Below are 19,255 nucleotides of genomic sequence, written 5' to 3'. Positions count from 1 at the left end.
GCCGCTGTCCCCAGCGCGGGGTGGCTGTGAGGCTCTGGGGGGGAGGAGGAGGGTGCGGTGAGACCACGCTGGGGGGGAAACGCAGACAAAACCAAAACTTCTAAAGTTTGGTTGTTTTTGTTAAGCTGCAATGTAAGGTTTTCTCAGCTACTAGATTCACAGCTGTTCAATGGATGGTGTATAAGAGCATAACCCATTTTTATAGAATTGTTTCTCCTTTATTGCTTAAGGCTAATGGAGGAAATAGTCTAATTTTGTTCTTAGAAATTCTCTATTAAAATTGTTGGTTTCAGTCCATCCGCTCATAGATTCCGACTGATGAAACTGCAGGCTGTGATTTCCAGCAGTTATAACTTTATCACTATTCACTACCCAAGAATATTACAGCTTTAAAACAGCCTTAAGCAAAAGGATGTTATTTCTTTGTACTAAATTTGGTTCATGCAAAAGAAAAAAAAAAATCAAAACACTGGTAATCCGTACTGCATAGCAAACTCTTCTGAAAAATGTAATTGCACATGTAAAATATGAAAACTTGACTCTGCTGTGTGTTAGGCAATCCTGTAATCTTCTTTCTTTTTTCTTTTTCTTTTTTCTTTTTTTTTAATTTTTCAGTTCTTGTTAAATTCATTTCTTAAATGCTTGGTTGGAAGACTGTGACAATAGCTCATGAAATTGAGTGTTATTTTTCTTTTTTTTTTTTTAATATGTAAAGTGCAGTCTTCTGTATTCATGCATATTGTACATATCTGTATATGTTTTACTGAGCAACTAAATAACAATAAATATGATGTTAATGGTGGCTATTGTACATTTCATACTGTGTGTGTTATTTTTGTAGCCAGCCCTTTTTCCCTGAAGGTGTGAAGAAGCGAAATGATGCTCTTCACGTACAGGTAAACCTTGGATGTCACCCTGAGCAGGGTGAATTCTGGTTGTCTGGGGAACCCCCACCCGCAGCTGCCACCCTGGCCAAGGGCTGTTCCTGGAGCTGTGGGGATGCAGGTTGTCCCTTCTGGGGGTCAGGTTGTCCTGGACCCTCCTGGGCTCTGCATTTTCCCTTTCCCTGTGTCCAGTGTCCCCAGCTCAGGTGCACCCCCGCACCCAGTCCTTGGGTCAGATAGTGACAGGCACAGAGATCCTGAGGGCTGGACCTAACAGGAGCGATTGGAAATGTCGATTGAGCTAAAGTCCTTTCTCCTCTGATATAACAGGCAGCAAATCCCTGGGGTTTGCTGAGCTGCCCCGTCTGCAGCAGTTGGGGCTCAGTGGGGCTGGACCAGCCTCCCCAGAGGAGGCTTCTCTCTGGTCTTGGAGGATCCCTGGTACAAGAGGAGGTTGGTACATCTGGCCTTATTGCGAGCTGGATCTTCCACTGCACTACTTCTGGCAGGGTTTTTGAGCTGAGTTTATGAATAAAAAGTAAACAGGCTAGAGCTCCTACTAAGATTCTTAAAAATCCCTTCATCTCCGTTACTCGAATTTCAAAGTCTTAATCCTTTCACATTCATGCGAGTTTTCCAAGGAGTCGTGCTGGAGAAATGTTGCACAGTATTTTCCAAAGCAAAAAGGAAAAAAAGAAAAGTGCAATAGTCCTGTCAATGCTCAAACATGTTTTTGAACTGAAGGAACAACCTTCTATGTCTTTCAAACGTGCAGAAGTGCAGACACGGAGCTCAGCCTCAAGACTTGTCCCGGGGTGCTGGGTGCTGCGCTGGGTGCACAGCGCGATGGGATGAGCTGCATCCGCATCCCCGCAGCAGCCCCGCTGAGCTGGGTGTCCGGGGACTCGCACACGATGCCTCAAAACCTACATGAGAGACCAAGACATCGTGTTCCATCCGATCCCTCTGCTTTTCTTTGTAGCATGGCAAGCACAAATGGAAAAGAAACTGAGAGCCACCTCAAGTTAGTCGAGGGAGAAAGCTTTGCTTGATTTTCAAACCACACTTTTAATATTCGTGAAAGGACAAAACAAGATATAGAAGTGTAATCTGCTTAAAGATGTGAGCTCACCTCCTGTTGTTTGCTTGGTATACGGGTAACAGACGGAAATTTGTTAACTTTGGCTACAAAGAGCTGTTTTGTTTTGAAATGTTCTCTCATGAATCTAGTAATTGTATGTTAGACGCTTTATAATTCTAGCTTTAAAAATAAAAAAACTTGCTTACTATTTTTCTGTATGCAACCCTTACAAGGACTATCTTTCTTGTTTTCACAGCTTTTTGCCTTTTGCTGTGTAGTGTGCATGTTTTTCCCCAGCTTTCAACTCAAAACCATTGAAATTCTTGGAATTACTTTTTCAGTACTGGTGTTTCTTTAAGTTTGGACGACTTTTCAATCCCAAGAGAGAAATCCAAGCAGCATTCCTGGCAGCTCTGCGGTTCCTTCTTCGCAGTGGGAACCCACAGAAGACGAGACCTTCCCCCCCACCTCCTGCAGCCACCAGTTCTGCCGTGGGACCAGTACCTGGTTTGGTGCAGGGACCTCCTGGTGTTCCTGGCTCCCAGTGACGGCTCTCCAGCCCAGCCCAAGGGACACATGTGTGATGGTGACCCCAGACGTCAGGACCATCAGGACTCTGTGCTGCTGGGTATTTGAGCTGTTCAGTGCAGCTTCAATCTCAGCCGCTTTGCCCAAATGCGCTCTCAGGATTCTCCAGCCCATCCTGCTCTTCTCATCACCATTTCTCTTTCTATACTTGTCACCTGTGGCTGGAGTTTCTTGGTGAGGACACTGAGCTTCATGCACAATGCACCTGCTCCTTTTATCGCCCCAGTTCTTCCAGTAAAACTGGCCATGAGCTGTGCTGATAGTTGGATCCCCCCAGCTTCCCCGGTGCGTGATGGCCATTTCCCGCACCCAGATGTCCCATGCAAAGGCTTCTCTTGCCGCTGCCCCTCCTGCCCCACCAACACTCCCCCGAGCTGCTCCTGCCCCAAAAAGCCAGAGCTTGCTGTTCCCTGTGCACCATGTTAATGGATTAAAATACACTAATTGATCTTTGATTTCCTGCTCTTTGTGCTGGCTTTACTTGTCATCTGGTAACGCCTGTGACCTCTGGCGATGCTGGCACGGTGCGTGCTTACCCCAAACACTTGCCTCCGTGCCCGGTGCTCTGTGCACAGAGGCTCGTTTCTGGTCTGTGTCAGTGTTAAGCAGGGATTATAGTTTATTCACTAAAGAAAAGCAAGTAGCCGGTCAGAGAGCTTTTATAGTTCTCGCTCTCCTCATCGTTGTTCCCTGTGCCCTGAGACTCTGCTGAGAGTTGAAATCTGGCTGTAGCCGTGTCTCATTTCCCAAGCCATTTAACTGATTTAATGATGTCCTTTGAGTTATTTTCTGGATGAGGCTTTGAAATTCCTGTCACGGAGGAGACCCTATAAATATGTATTGTATGTTCAGCAGTCAGTCAGGGATCCATCGGCAGCGCAGCTGGATCCCGTGTGCCGGATCGGAGCACTTTGGGCTGGCATGGCAGCAGATGCTCGCACGGCTCCGGCACTGACTCGGCCATGGGGCGTTAGCGGCTGTTTGCCGGTGGAGCCGCGGCAGGAACGTGTGTCTGACCGCAGGCAGCAGACGGACAGAACCAGGCGCTGCTTCTTGGTGTGACCCAGGGTCGTTTAAACCCTTTTCCCAGGCTGTTTGTGCTGCCTACAGACTGGTTTTATCAGAGCATGGCAGAAGGCATTGCTTTCCCTGCAAACCAAAGTAAATAAACACAGGAATGAAAATTTGGGTCAGTGACAAGCTTTTGGCTGGGAAACTTGTCAGAAAATGAAATTATGATGGTTTTCTTTTAATATGAATTGAGTATTTCCCAAAGTCTGCAAGCTATGTGCCTGAAGCATTTACTTTTCCCATTTGGTGACCAGAGTTTGTAGCCTCCTCAGCAGTTTTAGCTTTATGGCCAATAACATCATATATATTTTGCTTGTAAAATGTCTGAAAACTCTTTAGTCAGGTGAAGTCCATAATGCTGTGCCTGCTGGGCAGAGGTGGAAATAAGGGTGATGTCTGTTCTGAGTTCTTCTGCTTTCTGGGACATTGCCAGAGCTTATTAATGGTAGTGCAGAAAGTGGAGGTGACAAGACCTGAAGAAAATCATTTAGGTCATCTTTGGTTAATTAGTGCAGGATTGCTCCCTGTTCTCTAATTCCCAGAGCTCTGACCAGCTCAACTATAATTGACAGAGCAGTGGGAGGGTCTTAACCTTTTAGTTAAAATAAAATATATAAAAACAGCCAACCAAACAGCTGTTTATCTGCAGCTGTAGAGGAAAAGAGCCCGCTGGCCATGCCGGCTGCCCTGCGATCACACCTCTATTCCCACGGGCAGCGGTGGGTTTGTGCATCGGCAGCCGGGTGGGTGGACACGTGGGGACATGCCTGGTGGGACCCTGGTGGCCTCGGGTCCTGAGTTGGTGTGTGGTGCAGGGGTGGGAGGTGGGAACAGACGCTCCTGCCCGCTCTCACTTGGCCATGGACATGAGGTCTCCGTGAGGCTGATAAGCCATCGCTCAGCCTTGTTATCTCCTGTGGTATCTTGCTTATATTGCCACCTGTAACACTGGCATGACGGAAAAAACATGAGCCCTGGTTAATGTTTGCCGCATCCTCATAGGGGCTGATGTCACTAATCCTCAAAGAAGCTGTTGAAATATCACCCTAAATTTGATGTTAAAACACTAATTTCAGGCTCCTTCTTGAACGAGGTTGAGAAGTTTGGTGTTGTGAGGGCTCAGGTCCTGCTGAAACATCCTGAAGGGTTTGCAGTGCATGGGGGTTAACTGGTGGAGAATATTCAGTGCTGAGCTTCAGGAGGTGGGAACTTTTCTCGATTTCCTTTCATCCTCTGCAAAATGCCCCTCTCTCCCTTCCCCCTCCCTCCCCCCCACTCGCTTTTCTCTTTATAAAGCTGGAATTCTTCCAGACTCTGCTCTGGGCTTGCAAGAAAACTTTACTGTGTAAATTTGCTCTTTGTGTTGGGAGTCCTTTGTTTAAACAGCATTGTGAGCTTGCTGGGGAGGGATGGAAAGAGGGGGAGCTGGGAGGAAGAATTTGAAAAGCCCTGACCCCTGATGAATAAAATCCAGCACATTAACACATTCTTCAATAAATTCATGATTGCAGATAAGGTGGGAGTCCCCAGGGCCGGGCTTTTCATTAACCCCCTGCTGACTAACCCAAACAGACGCGGTGTTTTGTCAGCGCCAGGACAAGCAGAGCCCTTTTGTGGCGGAGGGGCCGAGCGCGCATGGGGAGATCTGCTACAGGAAACCAGGTTACAAAATGGGACTCTATTTCAGAACAAACTCCTTTTGGTTAGTTTGATGAGATTACAGAAGGGAAAAGGCTTTAACAAGGGGCTTATTGAAGCTAAGTAACTGTTCTGAATACAGTGAGGACCAGGGCAGAAAACATATGATTCCCAAGTAAATAGGCATCTCTACAGTATGGCTGAAACCACAAAGCTGGTCAGGCTCAGGGCGGTTATTGCGCGGAGTGCGCGGATGCTCGGAGGTGTGAACACGTGTGGGACTCCGGCGATGGCATTGGGCACCGCCAGCACCTCCTGTCTGTGCGCCACGCTGTGCTGTGGAGTGCGGCTCATTCGGTTGTTCCTTCCTTCGTAACGGGATGTTCAGCCTCTAGCAGTTGTTGCCATCTCATGCCCACACAGGCTCTGGTGTCACCCACCGGCACATCGTGGCTGCCGGGACGATGCTCCGGTCCCCTCCCCACTGCCGGTGGTCCTGGCCAAGGAGTGCATGGGCCAGCTCATGTCCGTTTGTTCCTGTACTTGGATCATCCTTTTGCTTGAGTCACTCTCCATTCTTCCCAGCACTCATCTGTCCAGTGTGTTTGTACAGAAGAGCCGTGTCCCCTCTGAGCCATCGCTGAGGGACAGGAGGTGAGCTGGGCTGTTCGTTTATGATCTAAGCCTAAAATGCCTTACAAGCAAATACCTTGTCTGCTGTGGCTTTCTCTCCCAGCAGTACTGTGAGCAAACAGGATGGGGGCTGCTTTTCAGTTCATTTAAAACTATTTAAATTTCCAAGGTTAATAAAGATAGAGAGATATGTATTATATATTATATTTGTAACTAAATCAAACTACCTCAATTCATGGACCCTCAAGGTTCCTTGTTCTTGATGCGGTGAGATTAGGAATTGCCAGTTTCCCTAATGAATGGTTGATACCCTCAGCTCTGAGATCTTTCGGAGTGCAGCCCAGCGCTCGGCACGGGCTTCAGCCTGAAATAACCCCAGTGGCTTGTGCCGTGTGTGGATAATCTCCTAAACGTGTTTGCCGTGTAAACTTCACACACCTTATCAAGGCTCTTGCTTGCAAGCCCTAGTGAGGGCAGCTCATTGTGGTGGGAGGTTATTACTGCTTCAGTGCAATTTAATATTTTACCATTGCTCCATCTCATTGACAAGAAGCACCTGGAAGAGGAAAAACCTTGTTGTTTGGGTGGGTATAAAGGATGGGATCAGGCTCTGGGGCCCTGCGAGTTGTTGCTGGTTTGGCTCGAGCCAGACTGAGGGACATTTCCTTTCAATATCCCCAAAACCCTTTCCTGGCACAGGGAGTGGGTTTGATGCTTTGCACACATGGGGCTGACATGTCTGACTGAAGGAGCAGCGGCAGCTCCTTCCCATGGAAAATCCATCTGTTCCCCTGCGTTCCCTGGTGCGTGGGGTCTCGGTGCCAGGGCGGGGGTGACGGCAGAGCCGGTATTATCTGCCGTGCGCCCTGCTCGGCTGAGTGACGCTGTGCTGTGCTGGCGGGGGCGAAGAAGGGTCACTCAGGCGTGTTCCCCCCCTTCCTTTTCCTTCGCTTACTATTTTAGATTTTGCTTTGTACGAGAAGCCTCTATTTTTACATGTTGGTGCTATGGTATTTATTCCCTTGGCTCTGAAGCCCCTTGGAGAAGCCCCAGGGCAGCCAGGGCCTGGGTGCCGGGTGGGCTCGGCAGCGGGGGCTGCAGAAAAGCTCATTTCAGGGTGGAGGTCTGGGGATTCATCTGAAGGGAAGGGTTTGTGTTTTGTTTTGGTTCTGTGGTCTGTTTTTTTCCCCCTGGAATGACTCGAGCTCGGCTCTGTTCAGGCACCGGTGACGTTTGGCCGCTTTCCCGGTCCGGCAGCGTGTGCTGGTGCCGGCAGCCCGCGGCACAGAGCGCGGAGCTGCTCTCCGTGCTGAGCAGGCTGGTGTCGAGCAGCCGTTAACCAGTGGTAACCGACCAGGTTGCTGTGGATCGCTGGTCCATCCAGGCGCAGCTGCAGCGGGTCTGTCCGGCATCCCCCGGCAGAGCATCCTGCACCCCCACTCCGGAGGAACGCAGAGCCAGGGGGTGGCACAGGTAACTGCGGGCCTTGCAATGGGGGCTTTTTGTCTTAATTTGGGCTGTTAAGAAGTATCCCTTTTCCTGTGATTTATGGTGCAAGATGAGGCTGGGAGACCCACACGGGTCCAGCTCAGGGTGTTCCTGGTCAGAGCTCGGCGGGGCCGTTGCAGCCGGTAATGGGGCCGGCTTGGCCTTTCAACACTTTAAAGGCTGTTTGTGTTTGATGGGCTGATGCGTATCAAATGCAATCCAGCTTCCCACTGTCTGCTCTGTCAGCCCCCTGATGTTGGCCTTTGACAGATAAAGCACCCCCTCCCCAAATTTCTGGTTTCACACTGATGCACCAACATTCTTTGGCAATTTGAGCCCATTGTATTAAAGTAGTTAAATTCCTTAAGCATGTGCCTCTGAGGTACAGTGGTGATATTCATTACAGAAATATCAGTGCAGCAGCAGCGCTGGCTCTCTGGCCCTGCCAGGGGACCCATAGCAGTAACGGTTCCACCGGACTCGGAGCCGGCGCTGCCGCAGCATGCCAGTCCTGCCCATCCTGCGTTTTGGTGCGGGTCCTCGTCCCTTTTGTGGCTGGAGAAGCAACGTTGGCACAAACCAAAGATTCTGGGGTGTGGACTGGCCGCTGTGGCAGTGCCGGGGGGCAGTATTAAAACTCCGTTCTTGCAAAGTGCCTTTGCCTTCCTGTTGGACCTCAGATAAAGCACCCTGGCCATCCAAATTTCAGCCCATGGGGGGAGTTGGCTGCTGGACCTGGTCTGGAAGCCTCTTTTCCCACCCCAGAGTGCCAGCTGGGTTCAGGAGCAGCCTGGGAATCAGCAAAAAAGATCCCAGGAAGGGAAGCAGCTTTGGCAAATGCAAGAATTTAATTGTTCTTTGCTAAGTGGGAGAGCTGGAGGGGGGCACCATTGCTGGGATCTGTTACAGTTCTGCAGCTGATCTGCTCGCCCTCGCCTCAGAAACTACCCGTGTGATGTAGTCACTTGCGAGTTAAGATTTAGTTTCAAATGTCTTAAGTTATTATTGATGCTTGAAAAGGTTACATCTGCAACTCATTTTCTATGTCATTGACGTTCTTTTCTGACAAATAATTTCAGAAATATGCAGCAAAATGTTTTGGCCCACAAATGCTGCAGCTCACCAAGTGTGCAGACCACATCTTTACACATTTTGTAAGAAAAAGCTTAACTCCTCACATGCTCTCGCAGCTCTGCCTGCCTCAGGAAGGTACGAGGGTGACACGAAGCGTTTGCTGCTGACCAGACCGTGCAGCAAAGGCAGAGCCCAGGTGGGTGATGGTGGAGCAGGGGTGGGGGGCAGGAGCGCTGCCCCCTGTGGTCTGGCAGGGCTTGGGGCTGGGGGGACTGGCCGTGTCTCTCCAATGCTCGATGCACAATGGAAACCCAAGGGAAGAAATCAGGTAGGTGACCTGTCCTGGTGACAGCCACATCTTTGGTTCTGGAGAAACGTGATTCGGAAAGGGAATACTGATGGGTGCCAGTTCTCTGTAGTCTTGTTGACACCCAGGCTTTAAAGTGCAGGTGTTACGTGGTGTCAAGACCTGGAGGAGTTCCAGACATCATGCAAGCAACAAATCTGAGAGAGAAAATTTGATCGTTTTGCTGGGACAGTCAGGTGCTCTGTTTGCCACCGCGTCCCCACGGCTGCTGGTGGCTGTGCTGCTGGTGGCTGTGCTGCTGGTGGCTGTGCTCCTGGCGGCGGCACCGCGGCGGAGGGAAGCGCTTTCCCTGGGCTTCTGTCACAACGTGGTAATGATTTCAAGGAGACATAATCCAGACTCTTCGAATGAGAAAGCAGTAAGTGACCTTGGCTTTCTGGTTAATGCCCAGGTGTATGGAGGGGAAATAATAGAGAGTTTCCTCCTAGGAATCATCATCAAAGCCAACCATCATTCATGTAATTTGCTTTGGAAAGTGGAACTTGTCTTTTTATTTACCAGGCACTGCTGATGTCCAAGATAACATTTACATCAGATGGGAGCTTTTAAAGTGCTGCTCAGACAGGGCTGCTGACCTCCTTCTGGTCTTATTAAATGTTATGCATGTGACACACTCTCTTCTGTTATCTAAATTACCAGCCTGGCTGAGGAAGGTGGCTGCTGCAGCGAGCTGGGTGAGGTTAGATGTCATCGGAGTGCCTCTGCCTGATGTGCCTTTGCAGGCAGAGCTCAGCGGGAACTGTGCTATTGGGATGAAAGCCATAGCTTAACCTATGGGCGGTTTGAAATAACTTCATTGTGGAGCGGTATCCAGAGTGAAGATGGGACTCCGCAGGAACGCTTCCCTTTCCCCAGCTTGTCTTTGTTGTTGCTGCTCTGGTGCATATTAAGAGGGGTTGCTGACCCTTGCAAGCCCGCGACCTCTGTATCTGAAAGGCTGGTGGAGCAGAGCCGCCTTCTCACCCTTGCCGAGCCAGCCTTTCCCCAGCGCACTCCTTTCTTTGCCAGCGTGACACTACGGAAATGCCAGCGATGGAAATGCACCTCCAGAGCGGGTTTGGTGCGCTCACACCCTGCGCCGCTGCCTCTGCCGGGCATCCCTTAGGCAGAGACACAGCAGCCTGGCTCACATCCCGCAGTGAGACCTGGTGGATCATGGGGCTGATAAGAAGGTCCAGAGAGTGCAGAGGAAACTCATCCGGGAAGAATGTGGGAGGCACACAGCTCCAGGCTGCACGTTCACCGAAGGAAATTGCGTGCACAGGTCTGCAATGGCCCACCTGCGTGGCTTATCTGTGCGGCAGCGCCCTGCACCGTCACGCTCTGCGTGCACAGGCTGCCTGTGCATCACGCGCCAGCTTAATGCCTGCTTCTTCCTCCATAGAGGACAATACTTGGAATATCATGTGTTAGTTCTGGAGAAGGCAAAGTAGGGCACCGGATTTTAATTTTACAACGTCTGCCTGTTTCAGGAGCTGTGGCAGCCTGTCTGCGTGTTTGGAGCTGCGGGTTCTCGTTTCCCCGAGGTAGCTCTGGATGAGGTTGGGAAGCGGCAGTGAGGAAACCACACAGCACACGGTCTGATCTTAGCGTGCAATCAGGCACAGCACCTCTCCTCCTGCAATGTGGGAATTTGTGCCTTCCAGGAGCGGGACACTTGGGAGGGAATTTGATGAATTCAGTGGGAAGGTTCTGGTTCACTGCACAAGGAGGAAAGGGCTGTGTAACTAGATCCTGCAAAATCCACTAATGCCATGGAAGTTACCATAATGGGCCTTGGCTGTATTGTGAGAGCCAGAGAGAATAAAGCTGGGTTTGTTTTTTTCTTTGCATTGGCTGGTAGCTGCTCCCACCACAACATTTTCCTGGAGATTTGGTAAGTCTAATCATTTAGAGTGAGCTGTGTCTAACCGTTAGGTGAGCACAATTTAAACAGGCAGTAGGCAGGCAGTTTGGTGTGAATTCCTCGCACTGCTTGCTTTTATTTATATTTACACATGCAGGTTGAAGGTCTCCACAGTAGTCCTAGGAACACTGAGGGTAGCAGGGGCCAGCCCAGCCGACACCTGAGCTTCTACACATTAGAGCACCAGCTGGCTCCTGGGTGACTCTGGAGAGTGGTCCCTTCATTGGTGACTGGCGGTCACCAAGGAGCAGCGTTTGGAGAAGTTACCCTCACCTGGAAGATGGCCAGGGGCAGGGAAGTTGAGCCCCATGGCACATGTTTGTCTTGTTCTTGATGTGCTGGTGCAAGTTTGTGTCTTGTAAACTTGGGGGCCCAGTGTCAAGGAAAGTTATAATGGCAGCTGTTAACTTTTATTAATTGTGTGGATGGCTTTTTTCCCCCTCTGAGGTATGAGGATTGAGTAATTGTATTGTTTATTGCACTTAATGGGACATTAATCAACAGCCTTGGAGGAGCTAGTGCACTCCCAATGGGCTATGCATTCTGCTTATTATCTTAATTCCAGGTATGATGTTAATTATCATATGAGCTCTGGAAGCATTCCGTTTCCATAACATACATCCTCACAAGCTGTAGCCTCACAGGAAGAATTTGAAATAATATCCTTTGGTTCCCCTCTTCCCAGGCACTGCAGCATGAGCTCCCATTGCTGGTCCTTTATAAAGCTAAATTTATGGGCTAAAACCTAACTTACTCTTTTAGATCAGGCTCTTAGACTAGAAGAACAAATTGTAATGCCATAGCATTGTCTCTGCTAGCCCGAGCTAGTGAAATTGATCTGTGGGCAAACCAGACAATTTGTTTGAAATTGAGCTTTGAACCCTGCTTTGTTTTCCCCTCATATTTTGTGCCTGTCATCTGTGCCACCTTGCAGTGCTTAAGGAAGAAGCACAACGTTGCAGGGTTTACTTCATGTGACAGAATTTTGCTGTCATATTTGCTATAGGGATGGCTCGTTCCACACTTTCGAATTGCAGAGACATGTTTGATGTAAAGGCACGTTCACACTGCACAGAAAGTAACTGGTCCAGTCGTCCAAAACACCTGTTTTGAACCAGGAATTTTCCACCTGGAAAGCAGGACCCTGCAGGTGTGGAGAGGGACCGCTCTGAGCTGCAAGGTGCCCCCAGGAAAAGGAGGGATCGGCGGTGGATGTTTCCCAGAAGCACATAGGGGTGTGTGGTGTCAGAGCCAGACCATCCTGCAAATGTCACGGGAAAGGCAAAGAACAGCGTAGAAAACCTTCTGCCTCTCCAGCCCTGCTGTTCTCGCCCCGATGAAGCAGCAAAGCGCGAGGGTGACGTACCTGTCACCAAGAGCCGCTGCCATCTCAGACATTTGCTGCTGCGCCGTTGCAGAAGACGGGGAGCTGGAAGCTCTGGCTCCAAACCTCCCACTTCAACAGTTAATTATTTCTTTTCATGTTTTATGAGAAAGTGCCCAGTGAGTCAAGACAACAACTTTAAAAACTGGATCTCTTTTGGTTAACACAGCTGACTCGAGCCCCCAGAGTTCTTTTCGTGGCTCTGAGAAAGCGTAAGATAAAGGTAGATTGTAACATAATGATAGCAGTCTGTCTCTTGCATCTGTATTTTGAATGCCTTTCTTAATGACAGTAAATATTTGTCCTTCAGCTAACAGAAGTTTCTTTTCTTAAGAATTTCTAGCATACCGAATTACTGTAATTTAGGTCTTGTATTTTTATTTTACGCTTGTATTTTTTCCATCTGACTTTTGTTCTCGCTCTGCAGTGCTGAGAGTTTGACATTGTACCATCTTCTTTTCATGTGGAATCGTCTCTGCAGAGTAGAAATGCACCTCCTGTTCTTGCAGCTCAAGCTGTGAGATCTTTTTGCAGAGAGGAATGCATGTCATGAACAGTCTTTCACGCAATCTCTGCCCCATCAGGTCTTGAGACTCTTTGAACTTCTCTCCCTTTGGGGATCTGTGCTTTGCTGCATAAGAACTGTCAGACAACGTTACGATTTTCCTCTGTTTGGTGAGGATGTTCCCTAAGATGTTTTTCCCATTAATCCAGCTGCATTAGGAAGCGCGGTGCAAAGCTCACAGTGCTTAAGTGAATCTGGCCTTGGTGTTGGAGCCCTCGTGATGGACACTAATGAGATGCTGAATGGATTTGTAGTGAAAACCCAACTGGCTGAGTGTGCAGGGAAGCAGTAGAGTGGCTGCCGTAATTTTCCTGCTTTGCAAATATGTTAGCAGCCATGAGGATTTTTTAATGTTTCATGCTATTTAGGAATGTTTTGTTTCTACAATCTGGCAAAACATCTCCCAGGCTTCTTCCTGTACAGTATCTGTCAGCCTTTTGGGATCAGTTGATATTAATTTGACACACTTGGGAATTTGAGTATTATGGTGCTGAACACAGTCTGTATGTCCAGACAGACAGATTTACTGTGTAAATTCTCCTTTGTGAAATCCCAGGGGTTTCTGTCTGCCCTGTCTGTGTTCTTAAAGCACGGCATTTAGTGGATACCCATAAAATAAATGTGCTAACAAAGGGGTCTGTTTTTCAGGGAGGCGCTGGTGGGACTGAGGTCTTCTTCTAGGCTGTTCTGCTGGCAGCCACCTCACATTCTCTAGAGGTGTCCGAGTTTATCTCTTCTGAGATGGCTTCTGTTTTCCAGCACTCTTGGCCCTGAACACTGCTCCACGTTCTTCCTTGCCCAAAGTCCCGGTCCAGCTGTGCTCTGGATGCTGCACTGTCAGGTGAAGGTGAGCTCCTTGGGGCTGCACAGGGGTCTTGCGCTTGGCTGCTATTGCCGTGGTTACGGCCTGTGTCAACCACTGTGTCACCCACTGCTGCCGGGGAGACCCCTGGGCTCTTGTCCCCACCTCCGGCTGTGCTCCAGAGCCTCACATGACAGGGCCTCTTCCCACTGATGAAGTTGCAGCGCTGAACCTCCTGTCCCGATCCTAATCCTGGTCTCAGTTCCAATCCCTGTCCCCATCCCAATCCCTGTCCCCATTAAGGTCCTGATCCCAGTCCCAGTCCAAATCCTGGTCCCGATCCCAGTCTCAGTCCCAACCCCTGTCCCCATCCCGGTCCTGATCCCAGTCCCGATCCCAATCCCAGTCCAAATCCTGGTCCCGATCCCAGTCCCAATCCCAATCCCAGTCCCGACCCCTATCCCCATCCCGGTCCTGATTGCAGTCCCGATCCCAATCCCAGTCCAAATCCTGGTCCAGATCCCAGTCCTAGTCCCGACCCCTGTCCCCATCCCGGTCCTGATCCCAGTCCCGATCCCAATCCCAGTCCAAATCCTGGTCCCGATCCCAGTCCCAGTCCCAACCCCTGTCCCCATCCCGGTCCTGATCCCAGTCCCGATCCCAATCCCAGTCCAAATCCTGGTCCCGACCCCTGTCCCCATCCCGGTCCCGGTCCCGGTCCCGATCCCGATCCCGATCCCGATCCCGACCCCGGACCCGTGGGAACGGTTTCACCTGGGAGGTGGGCGTGGGTTCCTGAGCTACCATTGGCTACTTGTTATCCAATCCCGTCTTGCCCCGCCCCCAGCAGCTATATAAGGTCCAGGGCGGCTTTTCCCAGGTTCCTCCCCGGCCTCGCCGCTCGGGCCCCGCGGTCCCGGCGAGGCGGTCTCTGGGCGCGGAAGCAGCGCGGACACCCGCACAGGTAAGCGCTTGCCGCGGTTCCCCTGTAACAGTGCGAGGGTCGGTGCCGGGACACGCGGGGACGGCCTGGGTCTGTTGGGCTGGGCGGTGCAGGCGCTGGCAGCACCGGGGCTGCTGATGGGGACAACTGGAGGTGTCAGGGTCGGGCTGTGCAGGAGCCTCTGCACAGTCTCTTTGTGGAAGGAAGGAGCAAAAATGGCATTCGGCTCTGGCACTGTCTTGTAGTTGCTAGAAGCTTCCTGGTGATCTCTAGCCTGCATTTATTCCTGGCCTATTTCTCCCTCTGTGTTCCCATGACAGTTTTCCATCCCTTCATCTTCCATAAGGCTTCTCTTTCCCAGTGGTTTTCTGTTTCTGTGCATTCAGTGAAGCATCCAAACACACCTGTTTTTGAGACTGGGCAGTGTTAGCATTTCTCATGGGGTTGGTTCTATAGTGCTTTGCCAATCCTGGTTGTTTTACCCCTGTTCTGGTTGAGCTCATCTTCCCCAAGTCTGGGTGAGTGGTCCTCTGGTGTTTTGCAGACTTTGTTACCCATAGTTGTAAGTAGATGTGGAAATTAAAAACCAACTAACCAAACCCCCAAAACAACCAACACTTTTGTGCAGGCAAATTTCTGTACAGTTTAGTGGAGTGGACTGATCCTCTGCAGGCATCCTGCAGTGCGGTGTGCTCTGGGACATTCCTGCTGCCATCCCCAGTGCAAGGTGTGTAGGAGAACCCCTGCGTCCCGTGAGTTCCCACCAGCCTGGAACAGTCCCTGTGGCCAAGGCAGTGACAGACTGGGGTGAGTGTGCCCCTGTGCCCCGTCACCCTGCTGCCACAAGGACTGGCTGTGAGCCACATACCAGCACTTGCCCTCCCTCGACTTGCTGGTGATGCTTCACCAAGTGCAGCCAGACACCGTGATCCCTGATGCTGCAGGACCCTCAGGGGTCCAGGCTCTGAGCTGGAGGTGCTGGGGGGGAGCAGGTGAGCTTTCCAATCTGCACACAAGTGTTTTGGAGGAGGGGAATTAATTAAAGTGACTTGATAGCTTTCTTGCTTGGCTGTAATATGAACTGTATCGTCAGAGTAAGAGGATTTGTAGTCTGCTGGTGGGCTGTGCTCAGAGTCGCTGTTCATTTCCACATGTTGTCGAAGGTCTAAATGAGCTTTCTGGCTGTAATGAGATTGATGTGCACAAGAGTTTGATAGAGTTAATCACCAAGAATGCCTTTTCCTACCAGAGCAAAGGACATGAAAATGCATGTTAGGTTTTAGGGCTGACCTCAGCTCCCAGCAGGTGCTGGTGGGAGCTGGGTGCTTGCAGGCCCTCACTCTGCCACCCAGAGCCAGAATGGGCATGAAGTGGAGCAAGGGCAGTGCTGACCCTGGCCATGGCCCATGTGGCTGCTTCTATAGAGGGTCACTGGGGGTTTCTAGTGGGGATTTGTCTGATTGAGGAATGAGGAAACTTGTCCCCAGTTTCAAATTAAACTTTTACATTGTTCTGAACAACTAATTATAATTTTCCTGGTGTTCCCAGGCTACCTACCTGCACTGTGTACTTAAAATGATATTTTCTGTGGTATTTTTCTCCATGCAGTAATGGAAAATGCTGCTTCTACCTCAGGTTAGCTTTATGCTTGTGGGAAGATCATTAATTCCAAGCTATAGCCAGAACTAAAAGAATATATTGCTCCTTAGACCTCCACTTTGTTGCCCAAATCAAAAATGGCAACATTCAGACATTCTTCCAGGGAGACTTACGGCAGGGAGCGCAGTGTTGAGGTGAGACGGACCTGCAGTGATGTGGCTGGTGCCTTGGCGGAGCAGGCGTAGTTGCTGTGGTTTTTCTGATCAGTCCTTTTATTTGGAGTTATTTCCTTGGCTGGCCTGACTTGGTTTCGTAGCCTCCTTTGTGGCTGGTGGAACAGCCTTGGTGGGACCCGTTGCCTGTGGACAAACCTGTCCTTCGTGCTTTTTATACAAGAACCACCTCCCTCTCTACCGGGGGTGAAAATCTCCCTCCTGGATGTTTTTTGATTCTGGTTATTTCTTTGTAATTTGCAGACTAGGGGTGAGATCAATAAAATTGCTTTGTAAATTGGTCACAGGAAACATAATTAACAGTGTTAGGGATTTGGCTAATAGCATTGGTTAGGAATCCCAAATAACCTGATTTGCGATGTGGCTTTTGACTGGGGATTTGGCCAACTTGATCGGGTGAGGGTGGCAAATGAGACATTTGTTGCTTGTTCATAGGTGGGAATATGGTTTAACCCAAGAAAAGCAAATGTGTGTGAAGTGTAAGTGCAGTGCTACTGGTACAGGAGGCTTTGGGGCGCAAGTCACCTTCAGAGCCTTTGGGAGATGAGTTTAAACCCAGCTGGAAGTGCGCAGGTTTCTCTCCCTGTCCTTGGGGTGCCAGGCTAGGTGGGGAGTGGAGCTGCTGGCAAGGGACAGCTTGGGGACAGCGGTGCGTGCACAGCCCTCCTGCCTTGTCCCAGCCAAACAACTTGCTTCAAAATGCCTTTGGTGCCTGAGCCGCTGCCATGTGGTGGAGGGGACTTCAGGGACAGCCTGCTGGTGAGTGCTTGTGCAGCCCATCGTTGAGAACCAGCTCCCCAGCATTGCTGAACCTGGAAAATGTTTGTGGTCTAGTGTAATGACAGATATGTGAAAGCAGAGCAAGGGGGGACCTGTGGGTGTTTCTGGGCTTCTGCAGCATCTCCCATCCCAGCTGGTGGAGCTGATGCTCTGGAAGGGTCTGCTCTGTCCCTTTGGACCAGGGCTGGTGTCAAGGGCAGTGGGTGTGTGCCCACTCCTGTGGTCACCCCGTGGAGCCCTGTCAGTCCTTTCCTGGTGTGGGCCATTGTGGGTGAGGGGGGGGATGGCCAGAGCTGGTGGCTGCTCTGGGTGGCCTGTCCCGGTGGCCAGGAGCACGGGCGCTGCCCGGAGCTCTCGCCAGCACCGCAGGGCAGGGCTGTGGCAGCGCTGGCCCCTGCACCTCTGCGGCTCTCCCAGTGCCGTGCCCGACTCCTGTCATGCCCACGGTTTCATCGGCGCTGCAGCCGCCCCTGCTCCCCGCCGGCGCTGGGGCTGTGCCCGTCTCACCCATTCTTCAGAGGCTCGGCGGGGGACGGCCCTGGTTGCCTCCACGCCGCTGCCTGCTGGGCCGGGATGTGACATTTGGCTGGTGCTGCGAGGCCACCAGGACTGTGGAGCTCTTTCTCTGCAGCTCCTTCTCCTGGGGCACAAATTCCATCTCTTAAAAAGCACTTAAACTAACAATGGCTTGAAAGGAGGCGGTGGACAGAGCGACATCCAGAGAGGCAGGGGAGAGCTGAAGGAGAATGGGTGAGGAGAGCGGGCACAGAGCTGCCTGCAGGAAGGATGCTGGCTTCACCTGCTCTGGTGACAGCCCCAGTGCCACCGTCCTCCTGTTACCTCTGCTGCTTCCCAACTGATGGCAGCAGCTTGCAGGGTGCTTGGTGCCAGCGGTTCGTAATCCTGTCATAGATTGGGAAGCAGAACTTGAGCCTCTGATTTATTTGCATGCTGCAGAGCAAAGGGAGGGAATGTATTTGAGCGCTTCCTCTGACTGAAGCAGGATAGGGACTTTGGGGAATAAATAATGTGATGACACCGGGACTTATACGCTTGTTCAGCTGCATTGATTTCATTCAAAGGGTCTTGCAGTTGTATTGATCTGGGTCTTTCTGCTACCTGCAGCGCCTGGGGAGCAGGAGGGCCGGTCCCAGACACATGTGAGTGCATGTGTATGATATTTTGCCAAAGCCTCCTGGTGCTTTGCAAACAGCTGCTCAGCAGCTCTGGGGTGTTTGCTCAGGTGCTGTTGTAGGGGAAGAGTCTCCCCAAAGGGTTATGCAGTTAATCGTTGCTAGCTGCCCATTATGGATGGGACAGCAAGAACCTTTGCATCTGTTTATGTACTTTAATTACTTCACTATAAACGAGCCAATACACAGGCTAACCTAACAAAGTTAATAACAATAAAAAGACCCTGAACACCCCCATCCCCACCCCAGGCCAGTCTGTTGTTTTCCTCAGACTCGTCCTGTGCTGGAGATCTGTGTCCCTGTCACAAGGGGAGCAGCAGTCTGCAGGGCCGCTCACCCTCCCCGGCTGCGCCAGCCCCGCTCGCCCCCGACCCTCCTGCCTAACCTCCTCATTCTTCACCGGGGCTCTGCTCTTGTCTCTCAAGGGCTAAACTTGTTAAAATGAATCACATTTGGCATATCTCCCTGTGGTGCCTCTCCAGATAAAAGTGGTCCCAGCTCGCATGCTCTATTTTTGTTTTGTTTCTGTACGTGACAATTTTCTCTATACAAAACCCTCTTTTGTCAGTTTGTAGAAGAGATTATGGGGAGACAAGAGCCCGCCTTTTTTATATCCTTCTTGCGCTTTCTCATGGCTCCACGAATGGCATTGTTCGTGGCCAAGGAACAATGACATTTTTCTGTTCCCATATCTGATGTGATTAAAGGAGCTGCAGAGCAGAAGTTACACTGAAGATTGTAATGAGCAGAGGAGACCTTGCTACTGGAGATGAGATGCAAGGGAAGATTTTTGGCCTCAGACTTGCTTCTTGTAAAATAAATACTCTTTTTTTCTAATTTGTGAAAACATCTGCAGTTATGTCCTTGATAAAGACTGTAAGTGGACAGAGCGCATCCTTTGTGCACTCTGCTGGTCCTGGAGTGTCTGCACCTTGGGGTCAGAGCGAGCAGCCCCTGTGCTCCCCAGGGTGCTGCGTGGCCACGGGTGGGAAGAGGGTGTTTAGATCAAGAAGCACAAGGAAGCAG

The sequence above is a fragment of the Nesoenas mayeri genome (assembly GCF_963082525.1).
Source record: "Nesoenas mayeri genome assembly, chromosome: 17".
NCBI lineage: Eukaryota > Metazoa > Chordata > Aves > Columbiformes > Columbidae > Nesoenas > Nesoenas mayeri.
The sequence above is the reverse complement of the archived record's forward strand: the minus strand, read 5'-3'. Positions refer to the sequence as shown.